Here is a 24,247-nt window from a genome sequence, read left to right as displayed (position 1 = left end):
TTTTTGGACCTAGTAGAGGAATGTGGACCTAGGTGGGAGGAGTGATGAATGGGATTATAATGAGTGGAAGTGGGTGTGAATTATATGTGGATCAGGGAGTGGGACCATGCAACCAAAATCGAGGTTTCCCATGTAATACCATCTGTAAAGCCCAAAGGCCAGTAAAAGAGATCCCACAAGACTAGGGTCCAAGGTTAACATCTGAAAGAGACCTAGGGGACAAGAGCATGGACCTAGTCCAGTCTTTCTGCCAAATCCCCCCATTAATCCATACCCAAGTGTTTCCATGATAAGTAAACGAAATTACTCAATCACCTAATGACAAGGCATACCTTTAGGTTTGGGAGGCCCACCTTCAAACATATGATCATGACAGATGGGTGAGGGACCACATGGCTGGCTCTAGTGGTGGAGAAATGGCACATTGAGCTAGATGGTGGCTGCAAGGGGCTACTGATTGCTGGCTGAGGACCATCACGGAGAAAAAATTTCTCCTAGGGATACCACCCACAAAATGGTGGGTAACATCTGGCTCCAACTGGGACATGAGCTCTCAGAGAAGTGGGCGAAGCTACTCAAACAAGAGGTCATGAGAACACCAACAATCTCTTGGTTATCGTAGACCTGTTACCTGCACATATCAAAGACTAAACGCACGGGGCAACATGTTTCTATTGTGTCTTATGCATCCCTAACATGCATAGGACGAAGCTAATATTAAGTGTAATTAGAAAGCCAGTGGAACCAACACATCATCAAGTCAATATAAATATGCTTGCCTATATGATTCATGCAACAAATCCCAAAAGGAATGCAAACCCAAATACATGGAGGATGTTGAGGGTGGGAGGTGGGAAAATATGGTTTCCATGTGAGGTAAGAGGAATCCCTAAGAGAAGGAACACAATTCAATATAGAAATGTGGAGCCTTCCCTCTAAGTACACAATAGTGGAATGAATAATTATCCCCAAGAACTTTTTATCACGATAATTACTCTTAATGTTGTGCTGTGTAGTTGGCACGAGGTTGTGATGAGAGGGAAACGGAGGGTGAGGGAAAGGAGTGCAACAAATAGATTGCTCAAGGTGATGGTCACATTGGAGAGGGAAGGTCGTGGAGTGATCAAAACCTTGAGGGTGTGTCGAAGGAGGTAAAGTATAATCAATGAGGGGCTCTTCCTTGATACTATACTCGGAAGGGGGAAAGGGCTCACGGTCACTTGAGATCATATGACAAGGGGTGAGGGAATCACTTGTGGAAGACTTAAGATGATGAACAAGAGGAAAAGGCAAAGGGGAGAGTGAAATATTATATTCAACGAGTTTTTCCTCCTCAAAATCATAATCTAAAGGCTCAAGTGATTTGAATATAGAATCATAAGGAGGATAGGTGGGAGCCTTATCGATTTCATCATTATTAGTATCAAAGATTGAGTCTCCCCTAAAAGGAGAATCGACTACTTCCAACTGCCCCTCCTCATGCAAGGGAAAATAATAATCCTCCTTCCCAAGGGTATCGATGGATATGTCATCATAAGTAATGCTCGAGAGAAAGGGAAGACCAATCTCAACCTCATCCTCCTTATCAGTGTCATAAATGGGAGCACAATCAAATTGAGGACCAACAATTTCCCATTTCTCCTTTTCAATGTGGAAGTAATCTCCAATGTCATCTTCCAAGGGGATAATGGGATCACCTTCAAAAGGAGAATCATTAGGAGTACTATCCTTGGGAAAGGTAAGGTTAGTCTCAACTTCACCTTCCATAAACTCATCTTTCCCAACACATGTACTCTCAAAATCATCCTTTTCATTGTGTGGACCCAATGATGACTCATCTTCCTGCTTATCACTTAGATTATCAAGGTTATCTCCCACCTCTTTAACGAGACCTTCCTTGAGGGATTTATCATAGGTAATGAAAGGAGACTTCTCATCAGAAATTAAAGGGGAACTTGAGACTTTGCCTTTGAAGACATATTCCTCACCAAGATCCTTTTCAAGATCACTCGTTCCATTGCGTAGCTCTTACACAGAAGAGTCTTTGAGAGCCTTCCACTCTTCATGAGGGATGCCACCCATCTTTCTAAAAAGATACCTTCAAAATTATCATAATCAGTGGCAATCTCATGAGGGAGGCTATCATACCAATCTTTAACTTGACCTTCAAGTGATAAAGCCAATAACCTCATAATTGTGTCATCATTGTTAATCCTTACCAGGGCTAAGGCCCAAAAGAAGTCATCAAGATGGACATTAGGATCTTGATTAGGACTTCCTTTGAATCTAGGCATCCCACTTCTCATCCATGCCTTGATTTCCAGGTGCTCTAGAACTTCTTCAGTACCAAGGTCATTATAGGGAGAGGGAGGGAAACCATGTTGCTCGAGATAGTCCATTTTTTATGATTTTTACACATTAGGATTAAAAATGGAGTCACTAGGGTGAATGTAGATGCCTTAATAGATGTTTGCTTCACCCTACAAGCATTAACTTTGAAGTTCAATGAAGAACTAGGGCTTCGTTTTTCCAATGGAGTCGCCAATAATGATATGGCAATATGTCACATGGGGAACTTAAAAACATGTCTTGTGGCAAAAGCGCCATAAATGTTACTGCTCAAACTAGCAGGGGTCCTAAAAGGGGATCCTTGAAGGACTACTACTAGGCTAAGGGCAACAATGAAGCAATAGCCCACTATCACCTTGGCTAAGGCTCCCTACTGTTTATGGACTTTCACCGATGGGAGGAGACCTGTTATGATGAGGATCACAAATGGATAGGCTAATGATAGGGCGAGGGGTGATCCTAAAAGCCTATTCGCAAGAGAGGCTGAAATATGTTGCTTCTGTAACGAATAAAATATATAAATATAATTTAAAAGATAATAATCATAAATAATAACTAGTTAAGCTAGTAATTAGGTTGAAGAGGCATGTCTAATAGGACATGACTCTTCATGAAGAGACACTTGCTTGGTATATAAGCAAGCCTCTCGTTCTCATTTGTAATTCATTATCATTCTTATTTCACACTTTTTAATATATAATATTTGTATCTTCATGGATATCTATACATTCCAAGTCTTTTGGAGTAATTAATCTGTAGAAGGAACGAACTTTGTTCGCTTCATTTGGTATCAGAGCCAGGTTTGGCTGATCACCAGGCCTTTGGCTATCAACCTATCATCAACCTTGTTGCTGTCATAATTGAAGCGTTTCGCCACACATTGGGAGATTCTCCATTTTTTAGGTCTTTGGCCATTTGCTACTATTTAGAAAAATAAAAATAAAAATAATAAAGAATAAAGAATAAAGAAGAAAAGAGGAAAGGAAATAATATATTCCGAACAAAAAAAAATATAAAAGGGTTTTACTTTATATATATATATATATATATAAGGGTTTTACTTTATTGATAAAAGTGCATAATAAAGATAAGCGGGAATCTTTTCAAGTATATTTAAAACTTTTTACGTGGAGAAGCCCACAGTTTTAAAAACAACCCATGGTATTTTAAAAAGTTAAAAGGAAAAAAAAACAAAAACAAAAAACAAAAGGAATACGTTTTACTTTTTACGTGGAGAACATTTTAACGGAGGTTTTAAAAACAACCCATGGTAATAGCCCATGGTATTTTAAAAGTTAAAGAAAAAACAAGGATACAAAAGCTCTTACGTGAAACGTAAATATTACTATTACTTTTTACATGAGGTTTTAAAAACAACCCATGGTAATAGCCCATGGTATTTTAAAAGTAAAAGATATTTTGATAACATTGGAGAAAAAAGGTGTGATCTAAATAATTTAAATCGTTCAAATCTAAAGATTGTGACTGTACCAAGAGTCACGTCTCATCCAAATTAGTCACGACTCATCCAAATTTTCGAAAAAAAAAATATTATTATAATTATAAAAAAAATACTATATAAGCCTTATATAGTTACATATAAAAGGAAAAGTGGGTCTCAAAAAAGTATATATAGTTTTATATAATTATAATTTTATAATATATATAAATTAAAATTATATAATATATATAATTTATAATTATATATATTAAAAAAAATATTGTTATATAAAATTTTATTAATAGAGTGAACAAAAAAAGAAGAAGAAGAGAATATTTGAAATATATATATATTAGATTTTTATAAGAGAGAAGTGGAAATATATTTTATAGATTAAAAGAATATATACCAAAAAAAAGAAGAAATTATATAAAAAGAGAGGGAAAAAAAAGGAGAGAGAATATATCATAATAAAAAAAATAATAGAAAAAAACAAATAAATAAATTCTTGAAAAAAAATTATTAAACAAAAAGTAATTTAAAAAAAATATTTAATATTCAAGAAGCAAAAATAGAGTCTAATACAAAAATGAAGGCCATAAGATTCCCAGAAACCGCACCTAGAGATGGTAAAGCGTTATTTAACATTAAAGGAACTCTCGCAGGAAAAGATGTTATTATTTCTATTTCTCCGACAGAAGATGCAAATTATATAACACCTAAAATCGCAAACCAACTAGTGATTCCAGAGTCAAATATAATTGAAAAATTAGAATTAGACCTTTTTCGCAATAAAATATATGACATAGCCAATTTACCGTTAAACATTGAAGATTATACATTTGTATCACAATTCTTAGTTCAGACCCTATGGAACAATCAAGGGGACATTATTTTGGGTTTACCTTGGATGGAAACTTTAGGTTCCTTTATTCTAAATACCAAGAAAAAGTTTTTAACATTTTCTTACAAGAAGAAGAAAATAACGCTCCAAGATTTTACACTAAAACCAAATTCAGTAACACCAGAAGATATCTTAGATATTTCAAAAGTAATGTCTCAAGAAGGTAAAAAGGTATTACAAAATATGCAAAAAGAAATTGACAAAATCAATGTTGACAAAAATGAACAAGTTTCTCGATTTAAAAACCATAGCGAAAAATTGCTGACACAAATTAAGAAACTTAAGAAGGATAAGAAGTCATTAGAAAGCCAGGTCCAACAACTTATCAAGAAGGAAGCATCAAATGTAGGAATTCAAGTAGATGACAAAACAACAAATATCGATTCAGTGAATGTCACAACTTAGGAAGAAGATGAGCAAGTTGAAGAAAACACGCGCTTGGGTGTTGCAGTTCAAACAATGAACATCCCTAGTGAACGTTTCATAACCAACTCAACAACATCTTCGCCAGAAGAAGATATAAAAATTGGCACATGCCCAGTAAGGAAAAATCAAACGAAAAAGGTTCCATATCGGCATCCAAATCATGAGAACAAACAAATCAACTATGCTACATATTTGAACCAATCAGAACCGAAACAACAAACTAATGTTCCAAAAAAGAGTAATGTAACCTCAACCCAGTACTACGAGGACAAGTCGTTACAAAGTTTTAGTGATCAGAATGCTATACAGAAGATTAATCTAGGATGGTCTGATCCCTTCTCAATGCGACAATTTTGTTTGTCACTAAGAAGATCATATCAGCTTGTATCGACGAAGATGACTGTTCCAAGAGAGCAAGACTTTCAAAGCCGAAAAAGAGATCAAGCTTTTTTTCATCGACAAGCTTTGAGGACAAAGCTTTTTGAGGAAGGAGGCAATGTAACGAATTAAATATATAAATAATATAAATATAATGTAAAAGATAATAATCATAAATAATAGTTAGTTAAGCTAGTAATTAGGTTGAAGAGGCATGTCTAATAGGACATGACTCTTCATGAAGAGACACTTGCTTGGTATATAAGCAAGCCTCTCGTTCTCATTTGTAATTCATTATCATTCTTATTTCACACATTTTAATATATAATATTTGTATCTTCATGGATATCTATACATTCCAAGTCTTTTGGAGTAATTAATCTGTAGAAGGAACTTTGTTCGCTTCAGCTTCCTTGCTTTGGAGGCAAGGTTTAAAGCTCTCAAGGAAGGGCTTAAGGGGAACTTCAAAGTTTAGGTTTAGGGTATATATCTTATAATGGAGGTTCCTAAGCCTTGAAATCCTTGTGAAAGCTTGGACTCCCAATGATCCTTGAAGAATTACCCTTAATAGTGTATGGGACCACACAGGGCCAAGTGGACCTGCGGGTAGGTCAAGGGGGTAGGGTTTAGCAACCAATGATATGATTGACCTATTGCGGAGTGAGAAAGGGACCAAGGAAAGAAGATTATGTGAGGGTCCCGATGAGGCTTCTAGCCTAAGGAAACCTAGAGCGAGATTCAATCTCGAGGCTAGGGTTTGGGATATCTCAAAATCCCACCATAATTTCCTCAAAATTGGAGGGCACCTAAGAGACACAGTAGTGCAGTAGGGGCCAAGATCGAATTTTTTTGATGGGTGGTTTGCAAGATTATTGATGCCCTAGGGGACCTAATGGGCTAGGGCTAGAAAAGGAGAGGGAGTAGGATGAAAAGGTTTAAGGTGACCACCTTTGGTTGGACTGGTGCCTAATCCTTTGGGGAGATTGGAGTTAGGTAGAATTATGACTATGGACCTTTGAATTTTCTAGGTCAAGGATTCCTCAAAGACAAGTTTGCTTGGCACTAGGGCAACAACAAAAGCAACTTCAAAGACTTTATACTTCGTTTTGCATGATAGATGGCTGATCAAGATGAATTTTGGTAATGAAACATCCCTAGGAACATTCGTTCATTATACATGGCCCATACATGAAGCATTCACTATCCAGAAACAAAGTTTCCACAACTTCGCATAAGAGATGCAATGAATACGCCCTAGTATAGCGAAATCCCAACAACAATGTATGTGACAAAATTAGAAAGAATGAATAGCATTAAAATGTACTTACATGTCTAAGAATATATCCAACCATCCAAAATCTTGCCATTCAAGAAGCTCCAAGACATATGAAAATTATCCAAACATCAAAATTCATTACATGCTCCAAAAATTCGTCCTCCAAGAAGGACAGCGAAAATATCTAAAGAGATACAAGTTCCAAAATCCAAGTGATGATGCTAAAATGAATCCTCATCACTTTTATTTATACACTTCTAATGAGTTTGATTTAGCTACTTGGGCCTACATTAGCCCCTAGAATAAAATAATGTGCAAAACAACTAACTTTTGGTGAGAAGCCAGCCAAATTAGCTCATGAACAAAAGAATAAGCCTGTCAAGAGGGCGAATGATAAATAATACGTGTCGTTGGGCCTTCTAAGAAGGCTGATGAAGTCCATGAGTGCCACATTGATGAATATGACTCCCAAAAGTAGTGGACAAGGGGTTGGCCCCTTGTTCTCCAAATAATAAACCTGTGGCGCTCCCAATGGGTTTGAGGATAGACAAGTAACGTCATGGGTCTCCAAATAGATCGAAGATATGCTTGTAGACCATCTGTAAGGGCTCAGATGATGGTGTAAGTGATGCCACATTAGCATACAAGTCTTGGGTCATCTACCAAGTGCATGGTACAACAGTGGGGCTGACTGGGCATGGTGAACTAGGTGTATCTTCCTCGTCCAATAGGTGAATCTCGAGCAATCTCTGAACATCTCTGGGGATCCATGGAGTTTTGTCTACTGTTGTGGAGAGCCATGGCTCTCTATACACACCCTACATGTGCCAATGTAGCCCTCTGGAGGGTTAGGACCCTGTATAGAGAGACCAAACCCAAAATGGAGACCATCTGCAATCCTGCATATGATCCAATTTGTCTCCTAACCTTCCAATACAACAAGTCATTAAGGAAATCAAGTTAAAGTGTTTACAAACCATGGACAACAAGTGGGCACTTCATAATGGCATGCCCTTCCATAGTGGGCTTTGTCATGTGCTAATGTCTCCAAGCTCCAAATGGGGTTAACCAAGTACCCTATTTGGTGGTTTCTACCTTTAAAAGGGATAGTATGTCCAAGGCACATCCTTCAAAGATGAATAGAGTAGGAAATGAAAGGGGCAACTGTGGGCCACATGTTGGGGTACAAGGGTAGCTAGTAAAAGGGAAGCCCACGCTTGGGTATATAATTTATAGGAGGGAGCCATCGTGGTGCATCAGGTGCCCCGACCTTAATTTTTCCACCCTTCTTTATATGCCTTTTTCCTTTTATGATTTTTCTTTGATTAACTGCTCATGGCTCAAGGGATAAGAGAATGATGTGTAAGGTATAGCAATGGATATCCCCTTTAAGGTAGGGTGGTTCATTGCCCACAAGGGGTTGGGACAATCATGGGTTCCTAAATGATAAAGGAGGCTCATCTAGGGCCTATAGGAACCAGGGTGATAGCCATGGACGGGGGTAGAACTCATGTAATTGGCTTTTGCCCACGTGCTAAATGTTTTGTCCCGACCATCCTTTGCATTTTGTGGTACAATTGCCTGTTGAATGTGGCCAATTATGCTTTTTTTTTTTTTTTCTTTTGGATCAACCTTTGGGCATTGTTCCAAGCCTGATCCAAGGTGTGGGCAAAAGGGAGGGGGTGGCTAACCCTTTGTAGACACAGTAGAGGAATGTGGACCCAAGTGGGAGGAGTGATGAATGGGATTATAATGAGTGGAAGGGGGTGTGAATTATGTGGATCGGGGAGTTGGACCACACAACCAAAATCAGGGTTTCCCATGTAGTACCATCTCTAATGCCCAAAGGCCAGTAAAAGAGATCCCACTCTTTTCGCCAAATCCCCCCATTAATCCATGCCTAAGAGTTTCCATGATAAGTAAACTAAAATACTCAATCACCAAATGACAAGGCATACCTTTAGGTTTGGGAGGCCCACCTTCAAACATACGATCATGACAGATGGGTGAGGGACCACATGGTTGGCTCAGGTGGCAGAGAAATGACACAATGAGCTAGATGGTGGCTGCAAGGGGCTGCTAGCTGAGGACCATCATGGAGAAATTTTTTCTCTTAGGGATATCACCCACAAAATGGTGGGTAACAAAGCGCATTTGTGATGTTTGTTATGAGCTCAACCTTTGTTCTCTATTTATAGTGTTCATGGAGGGTTTCGTATTCCACCAAGGGTCACATCACTTCGTCAAAGCCGACCTAAGCAGTTTGCTTAAACACCATAAAATCATAAGACACAAATTTCTTTCATTCATTCAACACCACATCATTGAGGTCTTGAGTACCCCATAGCCCTTCTAGTGTGCCCCGCATGCTCTCAATGATCAAAACTTCAATTTCTCCACTTGGTTTCTTGCCCACAACTTTGGGTGCAAAACCCACTACTTGGGTATGCTGCTCACAAAGCCCTTTTGTGGGTGAACTTCTCCCAAACCCAGTACCCTAGGGTTGTGGGACTACCTCCCAATCTACACAAATCAACATTGCTTGATGATTGGACACATTTTGATGAGGAGATGTTGCTTTTAGAGTGAGGAGAACCTTTGTGAGTCATCCATGACATATTTCAGTGAGAAATACACTTGTAGAGGATGTCATCACCTTTAGAAGCAATTTTGGCTCACACATGTAGGGCTAGTTGAGGCTTGTTTTTATGTTTTATTATTGATATAACTATCTTTGGGGTTGGCTTATGATCTGCTTAACTTGTAATCATATATTTTGATATTTTTAGGGATTTTAGTGTAATTTTATCCTAAATTAACTTGGTTTCCTCCATATAAGTAGAGGGAATTCAATTTAGTGTTCTATCATTGTCACATTCACACTTGAGAACGTGCACTAGGGTCATTTTGGAGAATTAAATGAGTGAATTATCTTAGGGAGGATATTGTGATTAGATGGATTTTCTCTTGGATGATAAATGGTGATTTTATGGAGATTTTGTGTAAATTTATTCTAAGCATCTTTTTCCATGTTGTATTTGTTGTACAATTAGGGTTTCATTGAAAATCTCACCAAATATGTTGAATCTTTTATGGCTCTAGCATCTTTGTTGCAAGATTATCATCAAGTTTCCATTAAGGAACCTTAGTATAGCTTCCTTACATCTTATGTCCAATTTAATTAAAAATCACTAGGGTTTGTGGAGTAGAGAAACCTCATTGTAGCTTTTTCTCTCATGAATCGCTCCCAACAGTCATATTCCATAGAATTTTCCTTAGGCTGCATTAGCCCCCTTGATTGGGAAAGGAATTAGTTGACTATTGTGTCAAACTCTTTAAATGACAAAATTAAAACCCTAAATTTTATTTTTCAAGTCTTTTAGGGTAAATTAGGATTAGGTTATAGAAAAATTTGCATCTTACAACATTATTTATCTCAGACTTTATAGTCCTAGGGTTAGGCTTCTCATGTATTAAATCAGACAAGTATAAATATTGTTTTTCATGCATTTTTCAGCCATTAATTAGGGCTGACGTCTAGGGTTTTTCTTGTTGTTTTGTGTTTTGAGGCATTGAAAAATTGTTGTAATACATTTCCTAGTTTTTTAATCAAATAGCCTTTGTTTCTCATTTGCCTACTATCAATTTTAGGCTATTTTGTTATCATTTTTTTAATATTTGCATGTTGTAACTGTGTTAATTATAAACCCTAGTGGTGACTGATCCCATTTTTGCTCCTAATATAAAGTGCTTAGTGAGGCTTTGCACTACGGTGCTAGATTTTGTAGTAACAATCCCCAAAATCTTTTGTGTTTGAATCTTTGCTCTCTCAAAATATCCCATCAATAACAAAATTAAATAGGACAAGAGAGCCTCCTATATAGAGTTCTAGGTTTAACTACCCTTTCAATAAAATAACATTCTTGGTTAAAACCATAATTGACGCCATTGTCAGGTGGTCAACTATTACTAATGTCGTTAAAGTTAGGAGCTTTGTTAGGGAAGCACAATACCTATAGAAGTTTATAGCATCCTTTTTAATTGTGGTTGCACTACTCCATACCACAACAACTAGTGGCAAGAGTTTATAGTGGAAATGAATTAGTAGAAAACTTTTGATGAGATGAAATGAAAGATTAGTCAAGCACTAATTCTTGCATTGCCTAATTTTCAAAAGCCTTTCGAAGTGGATATGGATGCAAGTTGACCTCTGGAATTGTTTCCATAAGTGTAATGCTTGCAATAATTGTGTCATCAATCATAGGCTTGTTGATCTCTAATATGCAAGCAATTTATTTTCTAAACAATGAGCCTATACTACTCCATCAACTCTCTTGAGGGTATGAAATCATATGCATGATTAGGTGAATCTCTCCCAAAACCACAATAAACTCTCTCTTGGAAATGGACTAAAGCATGCTTGGAAATGTGAATCGCAAGTGAATCTACCTTTTAATACTATTACCCAGCAAAACGCGGGTAACGCATAGGAGAAAATTTTTCTCCTCCTTGGATAGCCAGCCAACCAGCAACCCTATATGATCAGTGCATAACGTGGTGCCAGGACCTCCACTTATTCTAGTTAGGTTTCCTTCTACCATTCGACTTTCCTTCTTGAAGGAAGGCGGGTCATCCATCGGCAAGTACTTTCACCTTTTTGTAATCACATGCTTTCATTTCATGTTTTGGGCATACTAATATGGATCAAGGGGAAAACTAGATGATTGACTAATCTTGACCATATTCTTGATCCCCCACTTCACTTGAGAGGTTAGTCTTTGACTCTAGTCTAGCGGGACACCCTCTGAGGGCTTAAGGTTTTAGGAAAGACACTATGGGGGAGGCTTTGATTGAAGTAGTGTGTCCATGATATTCTATTCTTACAATTTTCTATCTTTCCCATTATTCCATCTCCATACTTAGGGTTAGTGGTCATTGGTCATGGGGATTGGTGTTGAAAGTTAGTAATTTTGGTCAGTTTTTTCATTCGCAAAATCAAAGGAGAAATTATGTATTTTCAAATTGTCCAAGTCAGCCTCAAATGGACAAGTTGGCCTCAACACTTGAAGGGTTTTGACCCCAAGATCAAAAGCTCACATCCTAGCACACATAGATATTGGCATTCGATTGACCTCATTTGACATCCATCCATCAAATTTCATTCGACCAACACAAGAAGATCTATTCACACATGTCAAGAGAAGAAGAAGAAAAAGTTATGCTTTGACTGAAGTTTGACCTTTGTTTGACCAGTGCTGACTTGATTCATTTCTCTATTATTTGACCGAGTTTTGACCAAGGTTTGAAGGCTAAAGTTTTTGTGGTTCATTGACTATGGTTGACTGAAGACCTTCCCTTGTTCTAGCCTGTTGATCGAGAGCTGCCCATAGGTCAACTTCTATACTTCGACTGAGGAATCGCAGGCCGAATTTTGGTTGTTTGACCAGAAACCTTAACCTCTTATGCAGACCTTGATTGTGGACAAGTGTTGACTTTTTCTTTTTCCTTTGACTGATTTTGACTTGGAAAATATTGAGGTCAGAGATTGGTATTTTGACTGGAATATTTTGATGTACTTTTTGATGAATTTAACTCTCTCATAAGGAAATATTACTGGGTTTTCCCCCTTGTGGGGTTTTGTCGCAAGAAATTTTGGTGTCTCTTGTTTTATTGTTTTCTGCGATCTCTATTGCTCTATTGAAGTTAATAGTTGAAAATTTTCAAATATAACTAATTATAATTAGAATGCTCTAAAGAAGTCAAATTGTATCATTGGAAGTAGTTATCAGTTTGAAAAATTGTACTAGTCTTGTTTACACTAGAAAATAAATAACTCGCACGCTTTCATTCTCATCCTTAAGTCTGCGCCAGAAAACCTTTCCATGGAAGTTGATGCAGTGAAAAGGAAAGGTAAAAGCATAAGAAATCCAGAATGAAAGAAAATGATAAAATGCAAAAGATGGTCGGGGTATTCAAATAACGCATGGGCAAAAGCCTAGCATGAGCTCAGCCCCTCTCATTGGCCATCACACAGTTCCTTGAGCACATGATTCTCTATCTATAAAAGGAATTCTTGTATTGTCCCAACCCTAATGAGCAATAAATTGAATCATCATTAAGGGGTATTAAATGCTAAATCTCGAAAAGCAAGCTTGGGCTCCTGAGTTATACACCCAAATCAAAGCAAATCGTAAAGAAGTAAAAGGAACACCAAAAGGGTGGAAAAAGTAGGTCGAGGAAAGAGTAGCTCATGCCTTCACGATTGCTCTCTCCTTACATCTACGCACTCAGGATGTTGGACCTCCATTAGTTGGTCACTTGGCTATGGCATCCTCCCTTGAAGTCATTCCCACTTCGTTACCACCATTTTCACACACATCTATGGATTGATGGGGTAACTTGGGACACGTCACTTCCCCTTGAGGTCTAGAAACACTTAATAGGGTTATCCATCTAACCATGCTTAACATAAGGATTTAACTTGTTTATGTGACTTGATCTAGTTAGACATTTGAAGGTGACCTTTATGTAAGTATTATTGTGCCCCCATTAAGTGTGGTCCACTATGATGCATCTATGCTTATTTTTCTTAATGATTGTTGATTTTCGTTTGACCTTGAAAGGGTTTCATTAGGTGGTTCTGTCATAGCAGCAGAGGCATCTTGAGATGATTGCTCTCATTTCTTAGTAGCATTGCAGGGGTTGTTTTATGCATTCCAGATAGAGGACATGACCTTGTTGATGCAACGTTGCCTATCCAGAGCAAAGTTTTGGGCTACTTGATGACCCCATATGATGCTTCATAGTCCAGGGTATCTTGAGATGCTAAAAAATTGAATCCATGAAGCTTGGTATTGGAGATATTGATGATGTGCCTAGTGGACCCAGGATGCCCCCAGGATGCCCCCAGGATGGCCTTGACACTATTTGATGGGAATGGCTTGTTCTAGAGCCCAAATGATGATGATTATCATTTAGATGACAAGGGAGGGGTTGTACATCACTTATTAGCCCCAACGCTTGAGTAGGAGAGCGCCACGTCACCCCTCTTTCCCTTTAGAGGGCAATGTTGGGCACCATGGAGATGACATCTGGGTATGGAGGCACTTTGGAGGCATGGCCATGATCTAGGAGCTACATCTTAGAGTATGAATCACTCATTAGCGCATATGACACTCGTGGAATTTAGAGCTCATTTGGAGGATGATGTCATAGTTGAGGAGGTCATTCTTCCACACCTGTGGGCATTTATGGCATCTTTTGTTATGTTTTTGAGCTATGAAGTTGGCTTGTAACCTCTATCTTGTGGAACACAAAGTAAAATTGTAACTAGGGATTTACTTGTATTTTTGTAAAAAAAATGAGGCAGTTAGGTCTCATAAAAAAAAGACTCTTCCACTCGTTTCATTTCATTATCACATGTTATATTTGTTTCCTTTCCAAGAGAGTGCAAGCTAGTCTTTTTCGCACTACGGGAATGATGTTATCTTTTAGTGATGCATCTTTCTTGAGGATTCGATTTCTGCACAGAGATGTTATTCTAGAATTGAATGAAGTACCTTTTGTGGAGAATTTTGTAAGGTTAATGTCTTATCATCGATATTTTGCATGCTGAACCTGTGAAGTAGGGTTTCTATTGTGCCATAACTAATTGCTTAATTATTGTTGGAATCTTGCTACATTACTGCATGTAAATTTGTTTTCTTAAAGGCCTATAGGGAAACTCTAAATGTTCAGCTCCTACATTTAATTTCTCTCCTCACAAGAATAATAGTTAGGGTTTTGAAAGTGGATACTCCATCAAAGTCATTCTCTTAAAGTTTATCCCTAAGAGACTCCATTAAACCCTAATAGGGTAAGGCATTAATCATTGGTGTGTTGATCATCCATAAACTTTTCTAAAATTTCATCTATCTTCTCTCTCTCCTAGATGTCTAGGGTAGCCATTAGGGTTTGTAGGGCTGATTTATGCATAAAGTGAATTTTGTGTGGATATTTGTGGCTCTTAATTTAGGATTTGCATCTATAATTTGTGTAAAGGTGAAATCTAGCATAGTGCATGGTTGATACCTGCTAACTAGGGTTGACGCCACTGGCTTTTTGTTGTTTGTGCACGCCTAACATCCATAGAAATAAATTTCTTAACCTAATCCTAGTCTCTATTGGAAAATCTTTGATCCCATTTTTCTGAATATCATTTGAAGACCTTTTCTTTGGCTGCTATCTGGTATTGAACCTTATCATGCATATTATCCAAACCCTAACTTATAGCAGCCTTATTCTTGGTCTAGGCACAAGAGTATTTGTACCGTCGTATAGAACATCTAGGCCATCCTAGACCCTGCCAGTACTCCATCCAATATTTGGACCTCTCATTTATCACCTTGAGCCATAGCATTAGAATTATCCTTTAGGTGATCTAAGGAAGCCCCCCTTGTGGTTAATTACCACTAAAGAGCAAGAGAAAGGTTATTGAGGTGACAGTGGCAAACATTTCTCTTGTTGCCATAAGGTCTGGCCCCACCCAGTGAGGCTTTACACCAAGCTTGTTATATTTTGTAGCAAGAAATACCTCCCAACTCTTCAAATCAATATTCTAAGAACAGGAAAAATCCTGCCAAGGAGTAATAAGTATCCCTCCAGGATTGACATTGGGTGCAAGGCTGCTATTTTTAGCTGTATTCCCATAGTTTGCAACACTTAATATGTTGCTGGTTTTGTCCCTTAATCTGCTAATATCTGAGATGCTGAAACTTTCTTCCTCTTTTCTTACTGTGTGCCCAAGCCATACCCCACTGATTCTCCCGAGTTTGTTGCATGCAACTCATGTGAAAGGAAACAAGTAGATCAGGCAAGTCAATTCCCGAGTTAAAGCTAATTATGCCATTGAGATAGAATAAAGATTTTACTTGGCTATATTAGCAACAGCAACTATAATAAAGGCCACCTTTTTCCCTTTATAGGATTAGGAAGAAAAACATAAAGTGTGGTTGATCAATCACACCATCTTTTACTTGATAAGCTTAACAAGAATAAAGGGTCAACTTGAGTGTTGGGATTAGCAGTCTGAACAGTTCAAGCGAAGCTCTGATCTTGACAAAACTATGGTCTAGGCCATTTCATATGCAAAGGGGATGAAGAAATTGAACTAGGCCTTTATGCTTGTCAAATTTAGCAAGGATGACAACTAATTATTGGTAGGCAAGTTAGGATAAAAGAAAGTGTTATCCCTCATTTTTCATGAGGCTTCACTTGTGATTTTTAGCATGGATTTTAGAGATTTGCAGTTCTGACAGTGCTGGGGCATTTTAAGGAGCAACTAGACATAGGACACCTATGGTACCTTATAGTAGAGAATTGATCACCCACAAAAGTAAGATTGCATTCTAGTAGTGGTATCACTATGTTGGGCACTTATATATGTTGTGGATAACATAAATGAAAAAGCAAACTCTCATCTCCAGGTGATTTTCAGATGGCTCAACTTCTTTTTAATCTTTTACAAAAGTAGATGCAAATGCCTCAAACATACATGACTATCCATGGAGGATACTGAAACCTGGTTGCAAAGAAAGTGGCTGTTAGTTCAGGGGGTTTTAAGGGTGCTAACAGCAGTAAAGGAGTTATCCAATACCTAGCCTATAGTTGTGGAATATTTTACTTGCTTGTAACTACATTTTAACAGCCAACAGCCATATCGCCCATCATGAAAAACATTAGACTCACGGTGAAAGATGTGAAGGGTTACCAATGTCATTAGTTCATCTGGTGTTAGGGAGGAACACAAGCACACTCCAAAAAGTATGCAATGACTGTCACCATTCTGTTGCCGTATCAGGAAATCAGTCCTGGTACATGGCCAATTTCTAAGCAAGATCTAAGAAACTTTGTGTGAGAAGATTTGGGAAATTGTGTGGATCTAGAGGATGATGTCTTAGTAGTTCGAAATCTAGGGTCGCAGAGAATATAATCAGCTTAAGGATCTACTGGAAGACTGAGGTACAAATCTGCAACTTTTGGAGGATTACTCATCAATGGCAATGTGGTCAGTTGCGCTCAACATTTACAGCAATGAATCTGCAGATTGGTGATGTACTTGTTTTCACAATTACTATTGTTATAGTAAAAAAAACTCTTTTAGTGGACTTAAGGATGAGCAAGTTGATTTTCATTATTAAGTAGAGTGCACCAGATTGAGATAACTTCCTGGATCATTGTAGGGTGAAGAGGCTAGTTATTGTACCTCGAGGCACTTCGAATGGGAAATATACAGCCTAGTTGTCATGATTAAAATATATTATTTCCGGCTGTGCATGACAATGTTATCATAAGCAGATCTGTGTTCATTTATTTAATGATATGATCCATGGCATATGCTATAAACTAGGTGGAAAATGCAGATTGTCAATACTCCATACATATTCTTGTCTGGTAGGAAGATTGACAAACCCTTATTGCAACACAAAGTCCAAAGAAGTAGGAACTGACATGAATTCAATGCTATGCAGTGGTCAAAAGCTGAAATGCTGTCGATCTTCCTAAAGCTGAAGAGTTGAGTAAAAGTGCAATGACCCTTTAAGGATGAAGCTTTATAGTAAGTGACATATGTTCTGAGGTATCTCCGAATCAAGATCTCTGAGAAAGTTGGTTTCAAAAGCATTAAAGGATCAATTTTTATTTACATGAATTGCTTCAAATTGCAAATGACATAAGGGATAGAAGGCCTCTGACAAACCAGCAAAAGTTATGCACACTAAACAATTGAAAAAGGTGTGGACAACATATATTCATTATGCTGAAACCAAAACTGTTATAGTGGATGACTTACCTAAGAGTGTAAAAAAAAATCCCAAAGAAAATGTGAGTCTTGCTACTTCATTTAATGGAAATAACAAGTGGAATAAATGGTTGATCATTTATCTATGGAGAATATTGAATAAATTATCCAAAGCACCAGAGATGAGATATTTTGAAAGATCGTAAGTGACCTTTCACAATACCTTGAGATGAGTAGCGTCTATTTCATGTATAGACAAAATTCTCAAAGTTCATAATATAAATTCTTGTTCGATATGTAATGTGATGAATTATTACGATATTTCGTAGTCTTATTCAATGTATGCCCACGTCTATTTCATAATACATAATACTTCTATAAGGATTGGTGATTTCTTTTTATTTTTTATTTGTATTGTGATATTGAGTTATTAAATTTTCATTTCATTTGTTTTGTTATATACAAGTTTAAAGTAACTCCTGATCTTTATAACTCTCTAAAATTAGTGATTTGAATGGGACTAATGCTATGTTACCAGATCCACAGGGCCTTGATGTTCGATACGCGAATCTGTGTTTCGGATATGGATACGGATCCACCCAGATCCATGTAGATCCACCACATAAACGGATCTTTCGAACTCAGAAACGGATCCCATGCTACTGAAACGGATCTTGTGCCAGGGAGCCCTCACATGCGGAATCCAAAGCAAATAACATTAGAGTTTTTGGTTTATTTATTTATTTTTTAAGAATATTTGCCACCTATTTGAAATTCTAAAATCCAAATATTCTATTTAGGTTTTTAGTTTGATTCTTATTAGTAATCTGTAGGTTGTATGGTGGTATAAGTTAGTTATTAATTACCTCTAGGCTATATAGCACATGATAATGCTGCCAGGAAAGGTCTAACATGTCAATTTTAATTTTCATTTTTTGATAATGATAATGGGAAAGCTTTGAGACAATACATAGATAATAATGTAGTGTACAAAGGATGTTTATGCCATTAATAATTTAATTAGATCAATCCCATCCAATTCCAGGTCAAGAGTCCTATGATAACAATATTATACATCATGATTAAGCAATGTACAATATTCTTTTACCATTGTAACTAGATGGGAATTTTTATATTTTAAGGCAAATTTCAAGGAAGATGACAAGGTTGATCATGATGTAGAGCTGAAAAATTCATATAATAAGCATGTAGACCCATCTTTGGACATGTAGTTAGATCTACTCTACATCATCATATCAGTAGAGTGATCATTGATGAGAAATTAGATTTTGTATTTACAATTATATCTTTTGTATAAAGAATGATGCATCATGATTTCAGTCTTCACATTTATAATAAGTTTAATGTTTTTAGTTGTAGAAAGAAAGAAAGAAAGAAATTATTTTAACGTCCGCGAGGCTAAAGATAGCCTATGGGACAGATTGCTTCTTCATCTGCTTGATGTATTCGGTCCTTTTTCTGTAAAGCTTCAAAATAAATGCTCCCAGTATCTTGACAAATCCCTTGCTAAATAGATTATCCCAAGAGCTAGCTGCCAACATATTTGCATAACTTTCCCTGTTGTCTTTGAAGGCCTCACATTCTAAAATGAAATGTTTTTCTGTTTCCATTTTTCCGGATGAACAAAAAATGCATACTCTTTCCTCCCACACTTCCTTTGGCCTTTTCCAACACCCTGTTTCACAACGGAGTTGATGCGAATTAGTCCTTAATTGAGAAATGAGAATTTTGGCTCTCCAAGAGATATTGGCCTCTATGTATGCTTTTGGTTGATGACTATGAACGGGATTAAACACTTCAATATAGTAATTTTTCTTTTTTCCTAGCTCCTTATCCCAAGTATGCTTGTGGAACTTTTCCATAACAAAGACTTTTATCTCTTTGATATTTATGGGACACGTGTTTAAACAAATACCCTATTTACTAAACCATTTGTTATTTTGTTGCATCCAAGTTTTTTTGCTCTTGCACAATCTATCGTTAAAGACAACCTTAGGCCATCTACCCTCTTCCATTTGCTCAAATTTTTTTAAATACCTTATGACTCGCACCATAGCAATTGCTTCAATAGGAGCAGTCCCTGTTTCACTTAACAAGATATCATAAGGAACTGCACTTTTAATCTTAAATTTGTTTGTAATCAAACGCTTCTGAATTTTCTCAATTTGTCTCCACTGCATGTTGGATGTACTGCTGGCCCATAGTTCACAACCATAGAGAGTCACTAGAATCACTAGAAGCCCAAAAAGAGTTTGAGTGGTTTTCCAGTCTCGTAACTCTGCCTCTCTACACCTATTTTGAAAAGCATAAAATGTTTTCCAACCCCCTAAAGTTTTTTTATTGTTTACAACCATTCCAACTTAGATTTTTGTTGAAGTCAATTCCAAGGTATTTGTAATCCGCAACTTCTTCTAGAATGTTGCCTTCGAAGTAGAACTTATGTTGGTTAGGTTTCATTTTCTTAGAGAAGACCACTACTTTCGTTTTGTTGATATTGACTTGCATCCCCACACTTCTACAAAAATGCTCAAGGGATAGTAAGTGCTCTTGCAAACCAAGAGCCGATCTAGCAATCAGAGTAAGGTCATCTGCATACAAAAGAAGCCTTATAACAAACTTGCCCAAATAGATACCATCACCCCCTTGTGAATTTAACCACTCAAGCTTGTCGATATATAAACCGAAAAGGGTAGGAGACAGTGGGCAACCTTGCTTGACCTCAATATCACTTCTAACACTTTCAGAAATGTCTGCTGAAGTACTAATTTTAGCTTTCACCTCTTCATATAGCCTATGCACAGTTTCTCTCAAATGTTTAGGAACCCCAAGTTCCTCCATTCTATGCCAAAGCTTATCCCTAGGAACTGAGTCAAACACTTTTCTGAAATCAACAAAGCAACAAAAGACTTCTTCCTTTTTCTCCCAAACTTTTTCAATGACGTGCCTTAAAGTTATACAATGGTCAATTATGGAATGTTTAGGTCTAAAACCTGCTTGCCCTTTAACACGCTCATCTCTTTCTTCTACCCACTTGCTAATTTTGTTTTCTAGCATGCTTCCAGATAGCTTTGCAAACAAAGGGTTTATCATGATGGTCCTATAATTGGAGGGATTATTGACATCACCACTCTTGAAAAGAGGTATTCCCAGACTAGTTGTCCAATCTATGGGGAGCCCTTGTTGTATGATGTTGTTGAAGATTTTTGTAATGTGAGGTGCAAGAATCTTTGAGCCCCACTTTAGATATTCTGCTTGGAGTTCAGCTAAGTCTTTTGCTTTTCCAACACCCAACTTCTTGATACCCATCTCTACCTCTTGTACTGTGAAGAGTTCAGTATCAATGTTGACCAAGGGGGAAGGGTCAACCTTGGAAACTTGCTCATAGAGTTGTCTTGCATAGTCAAACCATTTAGAAGCTGTAATATTATTTTCAATTTGTATCTTTCTCGGTTGGAGCTCCTTCCAAAATAATTTGGGATTATTTTTCTGAAGGAAGATTAGTTCTTCCCTCCTTGAAACTATGAAATTAGCCTTTTTCTTACTTAATAACTGCTTGTAAGCTTTGAGCTTTATGTTATCCTTGTTTGACTTTTTACACATTCTCCTTGCCTTTATATATTCCCCGTCAAACCAAGCATTAACAGGAAAGCAACTTGTTTCAAACTTCTTAATTTTTGCTCTTTTGCACTTTGCAAGTGCGCATTGAATTAAATGTGCTAATTCATGATATGAAGGTTGTGAATTGTAATTTTCTCCTTCTTGAAGAGCCTCTCTAGCGTCATTTTGAAGGTATTACAATTTTCTGGGGTCAAAAGAATTCTGCAGTGGAGGATTTTGTTGGACATGCTGAATTTTTGACTCTAATTGTTTCTTTCCAATCCACGAGAAACATAAATGAATTGGCTTGTGATTTGATTTCAAGTCCCACAACCGATCTCCAATCAAAACTTCCTTCATTTTCTCGCACAAACCATGCGAGAAAATTACATAATCTACCACACTTCTTCCATTGTAAGTATTGCAAGTGAAATTACCGGACTTTGCCCATCTAGTTAAGCCATTACAAATGACTAAATCAAAGGCCCCACATAAAGTAAGCAATTTGTATGTGGTTTTTCCTCACCATATTTGTATCCTAGCTTATCAAAAATTTGGTGAATCCGTATCTGAATGAGGCTCTGTATCTGTTTCGGTTTCAACTTAGGATTAACATACTGATATAAAAACAAATGTTCCATAAAAATTAAAAAATGGTATTAGGTTGCATGTAAAAATTAACATATAATTGGTTCGTTTTCTTGAATGGGTCCATTTTAGTTATATTTTTCAAAACGGTGGTTTATTGTGTTCATATAAAGATTTCTTATTCCATACAATTAAAAAAATGTATTAGGTTGTATGCAAAAATTAACATATAATTAGCTTATTTGTTTGAATTGGGGCAGTGAATTATATTTTTCAATAGCCATTTATTTTTTTGCAAAATTCCTCTTAGAAAAATTGTTATTGGATAGAAATTGAATATCGTGTTTTTACTTCATTAACTAATGAAGAGTTGGTCTATATATTGTTGATTTCATACATGTGGTTGAAATGCAGATGGGAGTTAACATCAGTGAAAAGATGTTGCTGATTTTTAAAATGGAAGGAATTTTCTTTTCATTATAGGCCAGAAATGAACCAAGCTGTCATATTTGAAGAAAACTAGAGTGGGAATTTGATGACAGGTCATATTTTTTAATGTGTTTTCCATCAAATCTATTAAATTTTTTCTTAAAAATAATGATGTGATATGGACATAAAATAATTCAATGCAGAGAGTACGGTACAATTTCATGAGAAAATGTTAGTGATGTGTGCGCCCGATATGAGAGAAACATTGCAATTTTCACTACAACCCAATATGAGAGAAACATTGCAATTTTCACTACAACTTGGATACACTTTTTGATAAATTATTCTTTTTGACCAGAGATTTTTGCACTATATACAGTTGATTACAATTTTGAATTATTAAATCAATTATTGTAATCATAATCACCTTATCATATAAGTGATCAGAGCATGGAGTTATTTATCAGGTTTTATTTGTTTATATGTTTTAATTTGTAATAATTGAAATAGAATTCCATGAAAATAAAGATGCATTAGTGCTAAGTGGATTATTGACGCTCAAGTGAACTGGGTAAGAGACGAGTAAAACTGATAGGAGTCATCTATTTTCCTATGTAAATTGGTATGAGTGTATAAATGTGATATGTAGTTTTTTAAATAAAGATAATGTGCTAAGTGGATTATTTAGGATAATCGGATATGGGTCATAGTTGAATGGTTTTGATATTTTTGAACTACAAGGAATTTGATTCCCCGACCCTTAACCTTCTTTAAATTTTGTATTTAAATCAATTTTTTGTAAATGCAAACATCTCATCCAAATTACCAAATTACCAAGTAACGAAGTCATTCATCGACTTTCATTTGCATATATGCATTCATATGATTGTATTAATGTGATGCAAATTTTGAAATAAAATTCCATGCAAGAAAGGTGAATTACAAAATTAAATTAAAATTAATTGATAATGAATGCCAAATGGACTATATAGGGTTTTTGAAGATGGGGCAGAGATGCAGATTTTGAATTTTAGATCCTTTGATTTTCCGGTCCATGCTTTCTTGTAAATTTGTATTCTTAAACCAATTATTTGTAGTTGAAGTTCTCATATAAATCAAGAAGGCACGACATTATTTATTGACTTTTATTTATTTATATGCATCAATACTAGTTTATAAACGTGATATGTAATTATTGAAATAAAAATTGCCAATAAATAAAGAGAATGTGGCAACCAACAAATTTAGAATAGATCGACGACAAATGTTGGATGAATTGTGACCTCTTCAACTCACCTAATAGGGAAAGTCTCAATATCAACGGGAGAGCCTAGAGACAACTCTCAGGCAAGCCACCATTTGTCACCTTGGTGGCCTTGCTCCATTCTTCAATCTAAAGAAGGAAACCTATCATAGTCTAAGGAGGTTTCTCTAAAACCAATCAAGCATATAGTTGTAATGTGGGAATAATATTATTTAGTTTGAGTTGATCAATTATGTGATTAACCCAAGAAATCAAATTCCCTTAAGAGATATGAAGCCAAAATGATGAGTGAAATTTGATTTAATAGATAACCCTAGATATGCATGTAATCACAATGCCTCAATATGTCCTAAATATGGAATTATTACTAGTGAGTTAACCTTTAGATATGGTAAAAGTGTAAATTATTCACAAATTATGTTGGAACATAAATATGACACATTTGATGTATAATATAGGCGTTGGAAGATTTCTTAACAATGGTTTGAATATACATATTGAACATTCAAATTGACCAAAGTGCAATATGAAGTAAATCATAAAGTCATCCACATGATTGTGAAAAGAGAATCCAAACATCAATGGTTGTGTGTGTGTGAGGACAATTTTAGTTTATATTATACTCGTAAGTTAATCATCAAGACGCTACATGTTCAAATGTTGTTGATATGTTTGGACTTTAGGAATTCATCATTGCTCAATGTTTGAAGTGTTGTTTCTTAAGACATCAATGTCACTACCTATAAGCATCCAAATTGAAGTATTATTGCACTATATATATATTCCAAAGCATCTAC

At 36.4% G+C, this 24,247-nt stretch overlaps 1 protein-coding gene across 5 annotated transcripts in view; it reads left to right on the top strand.

The window, feature by feature from the left end:
* Positions 1-22,647, top strand: part of LOC149167138 (MATE efflux family protein) — a 327,697-nt gene extending 305,050 nt beyond the window's left edge. For 2 of the 5 annotated variants that reach the window (XM_089432878.1, XM_089432874.1), the window contains one exon: positions 22,172-22,647. The gene's annotated coding sequence lies outside the window, so the exon portion shown is untranslated. Of the gene's footprint in view, positions 1-17,282; positions 17,369-18,089; positions 18,146-22,171 lie in introns of those variants that run through there. The other 3 variants (XR_016260910.1, XM_089432877.1, XM_089432875.1) reach the window with 3 other exon arrangements.
* The last annotated feature ends 1,600 nt before the right edge of the window (positions 22,648-24,247 follow it).

Source organism: Pinus tabuliformis, chromosome 5_1 (assembly GCF_031772625.1).
Source record: "Pinus tabuliformis cultivar Carrire ecotype Pingquan chromosome 5_1, CPIR1, whole genome shotgun sequence".
NCBI lineage: Eukaryota > Viridiplantae > Streptophyta > Pinopsida > Pinales > Pinaceae > Pinus > Pinus tabuliformis.
This window is presented reverse-complemented; position numbering and strand designations above follow the sequence as displayed.